Raw genomic sequence first — 17,304 nt, 5'->3', positions numbered from 1 at the left:
GGTTGTAGCCTCTCCCCGATGTTATTCAATCTGTATATTGAGCAAGCAGTAAAGGAAACAAAAGAAAAATTCGGAGTAGGTATTAAAATTCATGGAGAAGAAATAAAAACTTTGAGGTTCGCCGATGACATTGTAATTCTGTCAGAGACAACAAAGGACTTGGAAGAGCAGTTGAACGGAATGGACAGTGTCTTGAAAGGAGGATATAAGATGAACATCAACAAAAGCAAAACGAGGATAATGGAATGTAGTCAAATTAAATCGGGTGATGCTGAGGGGATTAGATTAGGAAATGAGACACTTAAAGTAGTAAAGGAGTTTTGCTATTTAGGGAGCAAAATAACTGATGATGGTCGAAGTAGAGAGGATATAAAATGTAGACTGGCAATGGCAAGGAAATCGTTTCTGAAGAAGAGAAATTTGTTAACATCGAGTATAGATTTAAGTGTCAGGAAGTCGTTTCTGAAAGTATTTGTATGGAGTGTAGCCATGTATGGAAGTGAAACATGGACGATAACCAGTTTGGACAAGAAGAGAATAGGAGCTTTTGAAATGTGGTGCTACAGAAGAATGCTGAAGATAAGGTGGGTAGATCACGTAACTAATGAGGAGGTATTGAATAGGATTGGGGATAAGAGAAGTTTGTGGCACAAGTTGACTAGAAGAAGGGATCGGTTGGTAGGACATGTTTTGAGGCATCAAGGGATCACAAATTTAGCATTGGAGGGCAGCGTGGAGGGTAAAAATCGTAGAGGGAGACCAAGAGATCAATACACTAAGCATATTCAGAAGGATGTAGGTTGCAGTAGGTACTGGGAGATGAAGAAGCTTGCACAGGATAGAGTAGCATGGAGAGCTGCATCAAACCAGTCTTCCTCCGCGCACAACGGTACTTCCACGCGATATAATAAGAGCGTTTTAAGTGTACTCATTGATTGTAGGTGACTATAACGTTTATTTGTGTGGATGGTGCCACGGTTGTGTTGTATGTTGATGAGGAAAAGAAGAGGGTGAAAACTGATACTGACCCATTTCCTACTCATCCCGAATAACACCAAGGAGACCGTCGGACTTAAAAACGTCCCTATCTGACGGACGAATCACCAAAATACTCTCTAATTCCACTTCCTTTGAAATATAGTCATAAACCTCTTGAACTGCCCATATATTTAACCCTGGAATACTACTGGTAATCGATTTGAAGAACACATTCCCCTTCAATAACACTCCCTCCTCCCCACTCCCCATTGATGTGGGTGGGAGGGGTGCGCCGTGCTCGCAGCAGTGCCTGGGGGGTGGGGGGGGGGGGTTGACTCTGTGATACCACCGGCAGAAGTGACCTACATCGCTCTTCGATCAGGTAAACCGTATTTCATCCCGAAGATACAGCGTCGAATCGAGGAAAGTATAGATGCACACGTAAATGTTGATTCGCTGAAACAACTAAAGTGTAGTACTTACGAACAAAATTCACTCGTCGATTCGACGAACGTTTGGTAATGAGCGACTAATTTGCAATAGGTATCTGATCGGATGTTAGTTGAAATGAACGTTTTGGTTTCAACTGGATTGTGGTACCTACTCCATAGGTTTTCATTTTCTTTTCAGGTTCTGACGAATTACCCAAAGCCGAGAGTTGTGGATTCAATGGAATCAAATATTGACATATCATCAGCTGATGATTTTGACGAAGACCACAACGTCGAAGAAGAAGACATAGTTTCCGATGACACTATCGACTCTGCATTAGATTGGAATGAAGATACACTCAACGCAACGGTGGCGCAAATTGAAAAGGAACCATCTGCTGGGAAAATCAAGCAGGAGACAAAACAGTCAACTAATCGCTCCGAAAATACTGCCTGAAAAATGAGCAGAACGCAAGTAAAGAGAATGGTTCGAGGAAGAAGAGTTCCTCAGCACCTTTCCAGTCGTCAGCCACAATGTTATCCTCTGGAGACAACTTCCAATACATCTTGGTGCCATCTAAAGGGAGCTAATGTCCAAGACCGAACTGGCCTGGAAAACGAAAAGTCTGCGTGAAACCACTTGTAAACTGGCATCAATGAACGCGGTCCATATTTGCCAAGGACCGACTCCTTCCACTGGACATACGTGTGACACTCTAAATTGTTTTGAGTTATTTTTATCAGTTGACATTCTTCTTCTTTTGTTTATGTGACTATTATTTATATTTAATACTCCTGGCATTTGATCACCAAAATGCAATTTCTTTTGGGCACTTCTTCCAAAGTGTTCCCGGCGGGTGAAAAATATATATCAACGTCCTTATGTTTGTGAGTCTTGGCGATGTGAGCTTTTGTGATTTATTGGAATGGAAAGACCTTGTAAACCGTGAGGTGAGTATTTTTCTTTAAGTTTCCTACAGTAAAGGGTTTGTAATTCTATCGTTACGTCGCTTTTAGTAATTTTCTTGGCCAAACCTAGGTGTGGTAGTGGAATAGACGAAGGTATAGGTGTGGAAGGGTTCGAAATTGGTATAGTATTCTAGGGTTAAATAATATGATCCTCTTCATTGAGTATATTTTTTAATCTGATCTGTCATTTGCCAACAAGGACGAAAGTAGTGAAACGCTGAAAAATCATAAAAATACATACTTAAGTTGCAAAGCCTTGAGTAATAAAAAAGAATACCTTGATATTCCATCCTCTTAGTTGTATTTGCTGCAGAATCCCTTCACCCTGCAAGGAAAATTAGCCATTTTGCTTCAAGTTTGTTTCTTCCTTCTTTAAAAATTTTGAATTTGTTTGATAAAATATCACCGAATTTATATTACCTTTCCGGCATTTCAGTAGGTATGTTCAAGAAGCGGGCTTCTCAGCACTGAGTGTAAGGTGTTCCAGCACTGAGAGTAACAGTCAACAAACATATGCTTCGATTAAACCTCAATACATTTTCCACTCCATTAGCACAAGGACAGCACTTTGACTCAAAAACTGTCAATCTTGAACAGTGAGGGCTATGCTGCCGCCGATAGGAATAATTGATAGATTCGCTCGTACTCTCCTTGGACACAGATTTTAGGCACATTAATCAAAATTGGTTGCAATATGAAAAAATACTTTTCAACGAATGTGTTATTACTACTACTATTAACACTACTAACTTAAACTAATGATAAAATATTAATGTTACTAATTATAAAATAATGTATAAGATAGACAGAGAGGTACTGGAAAGAAGGGTTATTAGAAAAATAATGGGTGAAATAAAAACTGCAGATGGCTGGAAAATAAGTAATGAGGAGATGTACAAAAATATAGAGATTAACCTTTTTCGGACACCTCTACCGAATGGATGGAAATAGACTAACAAAACAAATACTCCTATATTTCCGGAAGAAGAAATTGACAATAGCATGTATTACAGAAGTAAGGAAAGATCTAGAAAGAAACAACATCAAAGAATCAGAAACAGAAGAAAGGAACCGTTTTAAAAATAAAATACTGAATTTGGAAGGTTTTCAAATCAGAAGAAATAAAAAAATCGGGAACGACATGAACAGATGAAAGGAAGAGACTTCATGGGGAGAAAATGAGGGAATACTGGGAAAATAGGAAACAACAGCAAAGGAAGAAGATTAACTGATGTTGTTAACGTGATCCTAGTTGGTCAATACGATTGTAAAAAAAAATAATAATACAATATAAAAGCTAAGTTCATATGTAAAATTTCTAAGCCTTTTAAAATACTAAATTATAAAACAAATAGATCACTTATCTCCAGTCCTTTTCAAAATTAGAAAGAATTTGGAATGAAAAATTATGAGACTATCAAATATCACAAAGAAGGGATGAAAGAAACAATGCGTTGTAATAAACTGATCGGCATTTACAGACGATGTTTCTCTACTACCTGAAAATCTACGTAGTAGATGCAAAAAAATATGAGTCATTCTTGGCACAGACAGTCTGGGTAGCAAGTTTGAGAATTTCTGCAGAGAAAATCAAATTTACCACTAAAATACAAAAAATATCAAAAGCTTACTGACAGATATTGGTCAAGTAGAAGAAGTCAAAAACTTCAAGTATCTATGAGAAGTAATTAAACGATCTAGGTTAAAAAATCGTTCTTGAATGAAAGAATACACAGAATAGAATGGGAAAATGAAATAACAAAGCTGGCCGGGGTGGCACAACGGTTCTAGGCGCTACAGTCTGGAACCGCGCAATCTCTACGGTCGCAGGATCGAATCCTCCCTCGGGTATGGATGTGTGTAATGTCCTTAGGTTAGTTAGGTATAAGTGGTTCTAAGTTCTAGGGGACTGATAACCTCAGCAGTTAAGTCCCATAGTGCTCAGAGCCATTTTTTTTTAAAATAACAAAAAATATTTTTTTCAAAAACAGTGTATTCAAGAAATATAAAAATAATGTATTACGGTTTGGCAGTGAATGCCTTGCAGTGGAATATAAATTAGGGAAATTAGAAATATTAAGAAGAGGAAACATCAGAGAAGTTTTAGACCCAATAGAAAACAAACAATCCTGGAAACTAAGAATCAGTAATGAAATATGTCAAAATATTGAAAAAATAACAGAAACAATAAGAGAGTAGAGAGTAATATTTGGCCATATATAAAGGATGAATGACAAAAGACTGACAAAAGAGAGCTTCAGGTACTTCTGGGAAAAGAAAGTAACTGCAAACTGGGTCGGAGAAATTAGAAAAGATATAGTACTACACAACAAAAAGCAGAAGAAGCAGCAGAAAGAGATGTTTTTAAAAGGAAAGAAATTTAGGATTCCATAGGAGAAGAAGTAACCAGTGTTGTGTTGAGATCTGACGAAATAAAAAAGAAACATGGCCATAATGTGAAAGAATTAGAGGAAAAGAAAAATCGAGAAGGAATTGAAATTGTGTTGTTCCTAGCTGGCAAAAACAAAGGAAAAATAACTTCACAACGAAGGACATTCGGGATGTTTCCTAAATTCTTGTCAGGTAATGGACAGAAGGGATTTCTCAAACGTCTGGTAAGACGTAGTAAGGATACATTTATGTAGTGTGACAAGCGTCTGTAACCGGCGTGTAATGCAAGTTACGTCAGTTAACAGAGTACGTGTGTTACGTCATCCCCAGCGCACTCTCGGCCGTTGACGTCCGCTGCCAGCTCCCGCCTGCTTGCTGAACCAATAGCGTTCCGCGTCGGTCTTGGCTGCTGGTGCTGCTGTTTCTCGACGTCCGTAAAAGACGCGCGACCCGAAGTCAGAGGCGTCTGAGTGCGCTTTCATATAGGAGAAAAGATCTGACCATGTTTCCGTTCTCAGAGTACTTCCGTCTTCATGCAATTATAATTTGCTTATTTCGTGGTTGTGCGTAATTTTGTGCGAACTCTGCATGGGAAACTTCATGACAGTGATACGTACTGTAGCAGACAACAGAAGAATATTATGGTAAGAACCTCCACATGCATTAAATTTTCAGTATATTAAATATACTATTCTTATTGGATGATTTGTGAGTAGGGCCTGCATATTTTTCGTGTGCTGCGAAATCCAATACAAATCCTATATATTAGTGTATGCTGTGTGATATAAATTTATATACAAGCTAGGCGCTGGAATTATGTGATAACTCGAGCTTTTTCTTTTATATCACGTAAAGACAGACACCACTTAAAATGAAAATCACAGTTTCCTTTTTTGGAGGAACTATGAAATCCACATAGACATATAATGATTATAGCAAGGCCTGTAACATACCTGTTGATCAACTTACGCTTCTTTGCTTTCGATATTTACTTCGAAAACACAGAGAAATGATTTAAATGCAAATTTTCCTGCACTTCTTGCCTTCTCACCTCGTTTCTTTATTAATGATTGTGGTATACCGTTTTACACTTATTAAAATGTGAGAGAAAAGTTAAACAGTTTATTTCTAAGAACGTCCTGCAATTAGACACATATTCGGCATAGTGGTACGCCCGTAATTTTGAACGTTCGTATAGAACTAATAATGAACGTGACATAGTGCTACGCATTAACTGTTAAAGTGTGCCTCAGTTTGCGAAGCATGACTCTGTTGTCCAATAGCAACAAATAAGCTCATGTTGTCGTAGTTACTGTAATTGAATCATTGAAGACCAGTCTGCATACAAAAGGGAAGAATGTGTTAGACGAAAACGTTCGGTGCAAGCGGGATAAGAGCGAGTGAAGCCTTGGGAAGTTCTTAAAGAAGGCAACCCGAACTTGGAATGAATACATTTAAATCCAGACCGCATATCAAGAAGCATTAAGTGCAGTTACAGTAAGTGTTTCATGCTGGCAAAAACCAAAAAGTCGTTACGGTTTGCTAGTCGTTCTTCGAGGATGCGAATGAGAATAATGTTACGAAGATTTGTTTTTGTGACTCATAAATCCATGTCTCTGCTAAGGTTATTTGTTGCGGTTTTCGAACTAAAGGAAGTAAAACGTTAGGATCGCGAACAAACGTAAATGAAACTTTCCCTGTGATAGTGTATTTACGTTGTTATTTGACATAGACAAACACGGAGACAGGCTGTCTGTTACGTTAAAACATAAAAATGCTAAGTCAATATCACAAAAGTTCCTTCACTGAAAACTAGTTGATCTTCAGATCAATAAAAACTGTTACTTATTTCAAAGTGTATCAGCCACCAGCCGTGTAACAGGTACTTCCTTGTTTGTAACTGTTATCGCTGTCGATCGCCTTGTATTAAAAAGCAAGTGTGGCAGTATGACCACTATATATATGGCTAACGTTATAAATTATGTAACCATGACGACCCTACCATGTGCTTATAATTATACTATTGGCCATTAAAATTGCTACACCAAGAAGAAATGCAGACGATAAACGAGTATTCATTGGACAAGTATATTACAGTAGAACTGACATGTGACTACATTTTCAAGCAATTTGGGTGCACAGATCTTGAGAAATCAGTACCCAGAACAACCACCTCTGGCCGTAATAACGGCCTTGATACGCCTGGGCATTGAGTCAAACAGAGCCTGGATGGCGTGCCCATGCAGCTTCAACACGATACCACAGTTCATCAAGAGTAGTGACTGGCGTATTGTGACGAGCCAGTTGCTCGGCCACCATTGACCAGCCGTTTTCAATTGGTGAGAGATCTGGAAAATGTGCTGGCCAGGGCAGCAGTAGAACATTTTATTTATCCAGAAAGGCCCGTACAGGACCTGCAACATGCGGTCGTGTATTATCTTGCTGAAATGTAGGGTTTCGCAGGGATCGAATGAAGGGTAGAGCCATGGGTCGTAACACATCTGAAATGTAACGTCCCCTGTCCAAAGTGCCATCAATGCGAACAAGAGGTGACCGAGACGTGTAACCAATGGCACCCCATACCATCACGCCGGGTGATACGCCAGTATGGCCATGACGAATACACGCTTCCAATGTGCGTTCACCGCGATATCGCCAAACACGGATGCGACCATGATGATGCTGTAAACAGAACATGGATTCATCTGAAAAAATGACGTTTTGCCATTCGTGCACCCAGGTTCGTCGTTGAGTACACCATCGCAGGCGCTCCTGTCTGTGATGCAGCGTCAAGGGTAACCGCAGCCATGGTCTCCGATCTGATAGTCCATGCTGCTGCAAACGTCGTCGAACTGTTCGTGCAGATAGTTGTTGTCTTGCAAACGTCCCCATCTGTTGACTCAGGGATCGAGACGTGGATGCACGATCCGTTACAGCCATGCGGATAAGATGCCTGCCATCTCGACTGCTAGTGATACGAGGCCGTTGGGATCCAGTACGGCGTTCCGTATTACCCTCCTGAACCCACCAATTCCATACTCTGCTAACAGTCATTGGATCTCGACCAACGCGAGCAGCGATGTCGCGATACGATAAACCGCAATCGCGATAGGCTACAATCCGACCTTTATCAAAGTCGGAAACGTGATGATAACGCATTTCTCCTCCTTACACGAGGCATCACAACAACGTTTCACCAGGCAACGACGGTCAACTGCTGTTTGTGTATGAGAAACCGGTTTGAAACTTTCGTCATGTCAGCACATTGAAGGTGTTGCCACCGGCGCCAACCTTGTGTGAATGCTCTTGAAAAGCTAATCATTTGCATATCACAGCATCTTCTTCGTGTCGGTTAAATTTCGCGTCTGTAGCACCCCATCTTCGTGGTGTAGCAATTTTAATGGCCAGTAGTGTAGATTGCACCTACTCACAGACCGAGCGAGGTGGCGCAGTGGCTAGACACTGGACTCGCATTCGGGAGGACGACGGTTCAATCCTGCGTCTGGCCATCCTGATTTAGGTTTTCCGTGATTTCCCTAAATCACTCCAGGCAAATGCCGGGATGGTTCCTCTGAAAGGGCACGGCCGACTTCCTTCCCCATCCTTCCCTAATCCGATGACACCGATGACCACGCTGTCTGGTGTCCTTCCCCAAAACAACCAAACCAACCAACCTACTCACAGAGTTCCAGTGTCGGCTGTAATCGTAGTATGACAGCGAAACTTGGTAAACAGCCTAATCCGTTAATGAGGAACCGATTTACGCTGAAAAAAAGTTCCAATTTTGGCAACTTGGTGCAAATCTGGCGCTGTGAGTGCAAGAAAGCCTTGTTGTTGTTGTTGTTGTTGGTGTGGCAACTTGGTGCAAATCTGGCGCTGTGAGTGCAAGAAAGCCTTGTTGTTATTGTTGTGGTCCTCAGTCCAGAGACTGGTTTGATGCAGCTCTCAATGCTACCAAACTTGTCCCCGGTGGGATCAGGTGATCTTTTAGGTCATGAATCTGGAAATCTTCTGGAGATAACATGTTCGTGGAAGGTTGCATCAAGGAGATCTTTCAAAGGGCGAGTGACGTGAGGTGTTGTCCCATCTTGCACGAAACCATGGTTTCTGTACAGTTGCACTCTTCCAAAGCAGGAGCTGAAGCCGTACAAGGAGGTTCTATAACGTGCAGGCGCCATGGTATGTGTGGCAGACGTATTCTCTTCAAAGATGAACTCCTTCGCGCTCCCTGCCCCTTCCCCCTTTCTCTCATCTTTTCAGGCACAGATGAAACAAAAGAAAACTACCTCTTCTTCTTTTCGTAGGCGTTTACGATATTTAGTACGGACTCCACTGTACTCAGGTTAGTTAACTTTGTGGTCAGGTGGCCTTCCTTTCGCCGTAGTCGTGAAGGTTACCTAAGGGAGTGAAACAGTGTGCGCCATCTGTCAGTGAACTGTGTGTTATCGCGTTTTAACTGCTGGTGTATCGTATTTTCTGAGACGGAAAGCGAGAACCAGCCCAGCATTTGCCTAAACGACACTCAAGCTGTCTGATGAACCGGCCATGAAAGTTTCATTATTTTGCGTTTGCTGTATAGTAAGTAGAATCCATGATTAAATTTGTAGGTTATTTGGGTGTAGATAGAGTGCTGCATGTGGCAATGAAACCCTGGTAACAGGTTCATGATAGGAAAGGATCAGCAATCAACACGTGAAAGGGAGACCCATCAGATATCTCGTCGTTTTCACCAAATTACCATTTATTTAAGAAAAACATACTGATCAATTAAATTTCAGATTAATAGCAACATGAAAACCATCAGGATTGTAGTGATATATAAAGTGACAAAATACTGAAATTTACCAATATAAGCAAAAGGAAACAATATTCAATAAACACAAAGCATCTGAGGTTATGGACTGTAAGAATGAAATGTGAATCTCTCAGTAAAGGGAAACTACATTTACCAAATAAGAGCACATTCGATTTTACGAAGAACAGTTAGTAGAGAATTGAACACTCGTCTTTTATGAGCATTATGAAGGTCAGCAGCTTGATTATAATTTACAAAAGTTCATGAATTAATCCCGCTAAACTGCACAGCCTACAACCCTGGCGGCAATCGCTCAATCCAGGTACAGCTCCAAGGGACAAGACAACTATTCAACTTTTGCTAGGTATGACAGGCGACACTGCAAAGCGCTCCCACGGTAATAACTTAGACGCCCGCATCTCGTGGTCGTGCGGTAGCGTTCTCGCTTCCCACGCCCGGGTTCCCGGGTTCGATTCCCGGCGGGGTCAGGGATTTTCTCTGCCTCGTGATGGCTGGGTGTTGTGTGCTGTCCTTAGGTTAGTTAGGTTTAAGTAGTTCTAAGTTCTAGGGGACTGATGACCATAGATGTTAAGTCCCATAGTGCTCAGAGCCATTCCATTCCAATAACTTAGACGTTGGGCGGAATGCCGCCAAGGTCGCGGCTCAGAAGTCACAGCTGCAAACACCCAGGTAGACTCGCGTGTTTCGCAATCAACTGTGAACTAAATAACACGCGTAGCAGTATCCTCAAACAGTAACAGAATATACACTAACAAATGCTGAGACTCGCTTTGGCAAGATAAATACAACGCGTAACCTCAGATAAAATAAATAGTTAAAGCCAAACTAAAATAAATAAACTTATAATGGATTTTGTTGTACACTATAAATAGATACACCTCTGTCTAGGTAAGGTGATAACCGAGAACATGTAACTGATAAGGTACAGGTACAAACAGAGCAGTTGCAGTTAAGCCCCCTGAGGCATGAATATGTTGCTAAAACGCCTTAAGAAACACTAGTTAATGTGAGCTTAAGCAAAGCAGAAAATTTCAGTTAGTATTAGCCCTACGAAATTCAGTTATGGCTAAAGCACGTCAACGTGGGTTAGAATAAATGCATTTTACTAAATCACAATTAGATTTCAAATTCATAGCCAGTACCTGATACAGTACCACGACACTGCCACCGGGTACAGTACCACTCATCAGTTTTACCACTTCAGTTCATAATATCGCACCCCAAGCAGGTGCACACAAGCGGTTTACCAATTAACAGAATCACGTGGCTTCAAAGAAGATGGACTGACAACTATTGGCGCCGGCCGCGGTGGTCTCGCGGTTCTAGGCGCGCAGTCAGGAACCGTGCGACTGCTACGGTCGCAGGTTCGAATCCTGCCTCGGGCATGGATGTGTGTGATGTCCTTAGGTTAGTTAGGTTTAAGTAGTTCTAAGTTCTAGGGGACTGATAACCACAGCAGTTGAGTCCCATAGTGCTCAGAGCCATTTGAACCATTTGACAACTATTGGCCGCTCTCAAATCAAGGCATACTGCGGAACAAACTAATACATATTATTCACTGCACAATAGTACTGCGCCAATTTTTCCTTTTAAACAATAAAACCACAGGGCCAGGATATCAATAGGTAGTATGTTACGGTGCATTCTCCCCACCGTCAATTATCCTTTTACCTCCTTTTCAAATAACAGAAGGAGGCCCCCGTCACCAGAGCTCCAGAGCACGACCTTCGTCTCCTTCTTTAGCGGCTGCCCATCATTGAACTAGTCGCTCGGCGGTCCGCCTAGATACATGCGTTGTCAAATCCAAATCTACCCAACCAAACCCCGCCGCCAGACACTGCTGCTCCAGCCCTCCTCCTCGCGTCACGTGCCGTTCACAACTCACTGCTTTCGCGCTGAGCCTCCACGCCTCAACCAGGAAAACCAAAGATAAGTCACAAGGGAGCTGACTATCGATACCGGTGCACAGAGGTAGTTAGGCCAGCAAACCGGGCCGCCACGGCTCAGCGGCAACAATGGGTTTTTACGCGGTTTTGCGTCGAGTCGAAATGTGCTTGGATGACTGATACGAGTGCGTCATTCGATGCTGCTTCAACTCTGTGCTAGAGTTGATCAACCCCTGTGGATGGCGAAATGTGGCGTGCTAGTCTCTTGGGAGCCCATAACGAGATGATTTCTGTGGGTGAGAGATATGGAGAAGGTGTGCCTGGGGCAACAAACATACGACGTGCATGAGGAATCTAATGAGACTGACTTTTTATGTGCCAGAATTTTAATTTTTTCAAACAGCAGTATTGTCCTCTTCAGAGTAGTTTCCTCCGGCAGCTGTACACCGGCGGGGTCGTTGTTCACAGTTTGCAAAAACAGACATAATGTCTTATGGGATAACAGCAATCAGTGATTTTATAATGTTACTTAAAATCCGTCTTGATTGCAATTTTTTTTATTATTCATATGACCGGTTTCGTTTCATTCAGAACCATCTTCAGATCTGATATTTCATTTACAGGAGTAACCCGTCCAAATCCAGCAACTTTCACATGTGACGTAGCATGTGAAAGTTGCTGGATTTGGACGGGTTACTCCTTTAACTGAAATATCAGATCTGAAGATGGTTCTGAATGAACCGAAACCGGTCATATGAATAATAAAAAAAAAGAAAAATTTGCAATCAAGGCGGATTTTAAGTAACGGTTGTTCACAGTCTTGGTAGCAGTGTTCAAAGGCTTCAACTGGTAAGGCCTATAACATATCGGGTCACATTCTTTTGAATGTTCTTCAGGGTCCCAAAACGATGTTCTTTTAAGACTGAGCCGTACACGGCTCGTGCTCATGCCATTTATTCTTTGTCATCTTCCATTACGGTACCCCGCCGCCTCGTGCTCTTATTCCATTTACTGGTGTCACTAACTTCCTGCCTTACTTGCCCGTGAGCGGCAGCAGCAGCGTGTATCGATAAGTGCACTGTCGTACCATCTCTGGAGCAACCGACAGAAATTTCCGGGTCGCCGTGTGTCTGGCAGTCGGTTGGAGACGGACCAGGAGGTCGGTCGGGACGCAGCAGCAGTGCAGTCGGAGCTCCAGTGAGGTCCGCACAGCCAGTATAATTTTGGGAGGAAACCCATTGTTATAGACAGTTTCAAAATCTCGTAAAACCTTTTATGCTTAGGAAACACTAAATCTCTATCTCGATCACTATTCACTTGATTCTAAGACATATTGCTTAAAACAAGTGCACAATAGCTATTCTAAACACTGCTGAAATGTACACCGATTTTGGACTTCTAAGCAAAAAGCTTGACATACGAGGTGCGTTCACATATTAATTTTTATTTTTTGGTAAGAACTTTATTTGTTAATCTACATCATTGTTATCCTCTTCAAAATATTCCCCATTACATACTATACACTCATGCCAGTGCTTTTTCCAATTCCCGAAACACTTTAGGAACTATTTCTTCGGGATAATTTATACATCTTTTAACTGTGCATTTTTAATCTCATCCATGCTTGTAAAACCGCTGTCCTTTAAGGCCTGCTTTGAAATGTTTATACCACTTGTCTGCCCTTGGTTTACTCATAACAGGATCCTCAAAAGCAATACTTACCATTTCTAAAAATTTCATACACTTTATTCCATTCTTATAACAAAATTTAATACAGGTTCTCTAATTTATTTTTATGGGAAACAAATAATCGTTGATGCCACCAAAACAAATGAAACCTTTCTGACAGCTGACAACAGAATAAATACCCAATATGCATAACATTGAACACATACTTTTGAGGTATGTTTACGAAGAGAGTGGCAAAAAAGTTGTGCAAATCGGAGTAATACAACACACAAAACTATAAATTTCTGCTTACTTTTTAAACACTCTTGTTGCAAAAATTGTTAAGTTTCAATGCAGTCCTTCAAAGAAAACTTCTACCTTTTAGTAGAAACACAAATAAGAACAAGCCTTAAATTATACAGACTGATTACATTATATGGGGCTCGTTTTACGAATAGAAATAGGGGAACATACATTCACATGAACAGGCATTTGGTTCTATGTCTGTAGTGGAATCCTGACTTCCGTTCTTATGTTATTATTTACTCTGTAATGTTGAGTTTCCGAAGAAGCTATCGTTATTTGTATACCTTATGGTCATAATGCATTTCTCTAAAAATAAACGCAGCCGAGACGTATCTGTACACGGCTTCGCCACAGATTTGAAGCGCGCGCCGCAGCAGGGCCGGTACTATGTTGTGAAACAGCCTGTAGAAGCGCCTTGTGACGTAGTTGGGTTGGCAGAGTGGGGACTGGCTCGCTCGCTCTTCAGTTTACCGACAGACTATACCAGAGGGGACGGCCGTTGGTTGGTCGTTCGGTCGCTCGCCTCATCGAGACGTGTATTTGGGTCGGTTCCTTCCTGTGCAGAGATCTCGGTTGTGGTCCCACTGCATGATTGGGTCCGAGTCAATGTCTCCGGGACGTCGTCTGTCCGAAGGAAGTCAGTTCAGTAGGAGACGGAACAGGAGTGCAGTCAGGCACGGGTCAGTGAGTCAGCAGTCAGTTGGAAGGCAGACAGTGCGAGTATGCGCCGGGACCATGGCTGACGCAGACGGAAAGCCGTTGGTGGGTCGATCTGCTGGTCGTCGCATGACGACATGTGGTCTGCTGAGCACTGACACCAGTATCAGTCGGGGAAGAGTTGGCAGCAAGAAATAGTCGGGTCCGTATGGTGTTAGTATTCGCCGGGACCGCTGTCGGCGAAGGTGGGCTGCCGTTGGTCGTTTTCTCGGCCGGTCGTCTCATTCCACGACGTCTTGGATCCTCAGGACGAACACGATTTTCCGAGTTGGGATGTGGTTGGTCCTTGTTGGTTCTTTGGAACTGAGCAGCGACGCAGTCTCCACAGCGTGAAGCCAGGGCGGGGCTTTTGGCGGCGGGCACGCGCTGTTCCATCAGGAGGCGCTAGCTGCGCGAGCGACTTTTCGCTTTCATCCGAAGCACGATCCGCAAGTTGAGTAATTAATTACATGTTCTTCAAACTCGAATGTTACGATTTCTTCGTTATTTGTCGACTGTTGTTTTCTCAGCCCATAGCACGTGTGATAACAAGTCGTGTGTTTTCTTGCCTAGAATCTGCTGCCTTCGGTAGTGACTTTACAGTTGTTCGGATTCTTTTAAACTCGTCTTGGGTGATGTTTGATGCCTTGATCTTGGTGAGGCCCAGTTGAACTTATTGGTATCTCGGATTATTCTTCATCGGCCGATATTTCCATTATCTGTGCAGTTGGATCTGACCGTTGGAAATTGGTCAGATGTTCGGTCTGTCGTGAACCGTCCCTTGGTTGTGTTGCCTTCCAATTAAGAGGTTGTCTGTCTGGCTGCCTGTCTCACCTAAACGTGCGTTAGTGTTACTTCCCAGGCCGACACTTGGAACCTTCTGATCGCCGCTCCTTGTGTTTTACATAGTGATCTCCTTTTAGTCTTAACTGCTCTGTGTGGCCTTCAGCCGAGTTTTAGCTTATTGAAATTGTAGGTTTTTTTAGGACTTAAGCCGTGAAATTGTTTTCTTCATGGTGTGTGGCCTTCACCGGAGTTTTAACCTCTCTTAAACTGAAAATTCAAAAATCTTGTTCTGCCCTTAAGTCATAACATTGCTATTTTTTGGGGTATAAGGCCTTCAGCGGAGTTTGCATGAAACGTTTTAAGCTAAGGCCCTCAGCCTTTTCAAATTGAAAGCTCTTCTTCTTAGGCCTTAAGCCGTAAAGTTGTTTTGACAAGGTGTGTGGCTTTCAGCCGATTTAAATCAAATCAAAGGAGCTCTTTCGTTAAAACCTTGAGAGTTTTTATTCTTGCTTATGTTACTGTGTGTTTTAACTAATAAAATTTATATGTTGAGTGTAACTGACAGCAACTTATTTTGGCCCCTTTCCACAAATATAACCTCACCTGCTCTGTTCTGCTAGTCCAGGGATCTCAAAGAGATTTTTCGATTTCAGGAAAAGAAAAATGTCACAAGGACTCAGATCAGGTGAATAAGAGGGCTGTGGAATAACAGCAGTGCCATTTGAGGTCAAAAATTCCGTGATAGAAGTGGCCATGTGACATGAGGCGTTGTCATGACGCATCCACTTGTCAGCAATTTCCATTCTCATTCGATTCAACCTTTGCCTCAGCCTTTCGAGTACATCTTTCTAAAACACTTTGTCGGTAAAGAGGGAGGAAAGGGCTACATCTAAATGAAAGGAAAAATGCAAATAAAATTGGTGGAAATTAATTTTGAGAAAAGGGTAAAATTAATAAAGAAAGTAAATGTGCGACCGTTACGTTAAGAAGTGCAGGTTATATCAGAACTCGCGAAGTCTGACGCTGGCCGTGAGAAATGTGCTGATTCGGAATTACTTGGTGCCATAGTTAAGCACTTGGATGCCAAAGAAGATGATATTAAACTTCTTATACAGATCTGCCGAGCTTTAGGCAACATCTGCTATGAGAATGATAAAGGAAGGACACTTCTTTTGGAGGCACACTGTTTGCCACCATTAATACAAGTTTTGGAGAAGTTTTCATCTGAGGCTGGTGAAGAGGAAAGAAATTTACGTGCTGTAATTAGATATTTGAGATTTGGGGAAAATTACGGTCGCCAGTCCTATGGACAATTACTATAGTAACTGAAAAAGAAAGGTTATTACACATATAATTAGCACTAGAAGCGTGGCAACTGAAGGTTGACACGTGTAGTGTGAAAACTGGTAGTTTGTCAGAAATAATAAATTTCGCTACACTCTGACTTAATTTAGCAAAAGAATTAATAAAACCGGAAAACTGAAAGTTAATTTAGTGACTGAAATTAATAGTGAGTTTTGTTTCTGAAGCACATCGAAATTCAGTAAAATACGGTTAGTCTTGGGCTACCTCAACAATCATTTCAAAAGCTACTTGAATCTACGCAATTTAGGAATAAGAGATTTAACTTTGAACTTGAATTAAATGATTCTGAACAATTAACAATAGTAAAATTTAGTACGTACCAAGCTGACCTGCAGTCACAGGTAAGCTAAAATACGGTAACAAAACTCGCACTCTTAACTTGTGCTTGTGTATTCTAAATATTGTAGCCAGCTATGAATACCTTAACTGAACTTTGAAATTAAAGCAGTGAAATCGAATGATATTACTTTAATGCTGGCGTTTGAATTTCAACGACACTCGGGTTCATTCCGGAAAAGGAAGGGACCCTGCTTGGTAATGCAATTGGGATAATGAGCAACAAAGGTTCATGCTACGTTGCTGTAATTTAGTGAGAAAAATTTAACAGTTTGAAAAGCTGCGGTCTGCCATACAGTTCTAAACCTTTACGTGGTACTAGTCTTCCTTGTTGGTTGATTGAAGGTTTGAAGTCGTCGATCGAGGAGGTGGCGACAGTCACTCATTGTCGGCCGTCGCTGTTGCAGAAACTGGATGTTGGCGCGCCTTCTTCTCGACACGGTCTCCAGGCGAAACGCGCTCTTGATGTGCGCCAGCTAATGCTTCCCGTGTCAGAAACTAACATAGCAAGTCGAGCGCAATTACATGCTGCCAAACCCCGAAAGCGCGGCAACTCGCGGGAGCGTCACACAACACACCTGCTCAACCGCACTACTCCAGCCAGACTCTGCTCTGCAAGCGCTCCACGCGGCAGAGTTAACACTACCAAAGATCCTAAACACTTTGGTTCTCCACA

The 17,304-nt window shown here is 42.0% G+C and overlaps 1 protein-coding gene across 2 annotated transcripts in view; it reads left to right on the top strand.

The window, feature by feature from the left end:
- The first annotated feature begins 5,219 nt into the window (after positions 1-5,219).
- Positions 5,220-17,304, top strand: part of LOC126251869 (sialin-like) — a 133,143-nt gene continuing 121,058 nt past the window's right edge. For both annotated transcript variants that reach the window (XM_049952557.1, XM_049952556.1), the window contains exon 1: positions 5,220-5,413. The gene's annotated coding sequence lies outside the window, so the exon portion shown is untranslated. The remainder of the gene's footprint in view (positions 5,414-17,304) is intronic.

The sequence above is a fragment of the Schistocerca nitens genome, chromosome 4 (assembly GCF_023898315.1).
Source record: "Schistocerca nitens isolate TAMUIC-IGC-003100 chromosome 4, iqSchNite1.1, whole genome shotgun sequence".
Taxonomy (NCBI): Eukaryota; Metazoa; Arthropoda; class Insecta; order Orthoptera; family Acrididae; genus Schistocerca; species Schistocerca nitens.
This window is presented reverse-complemented; position numbering and strand designations above follow the sequence as displayed.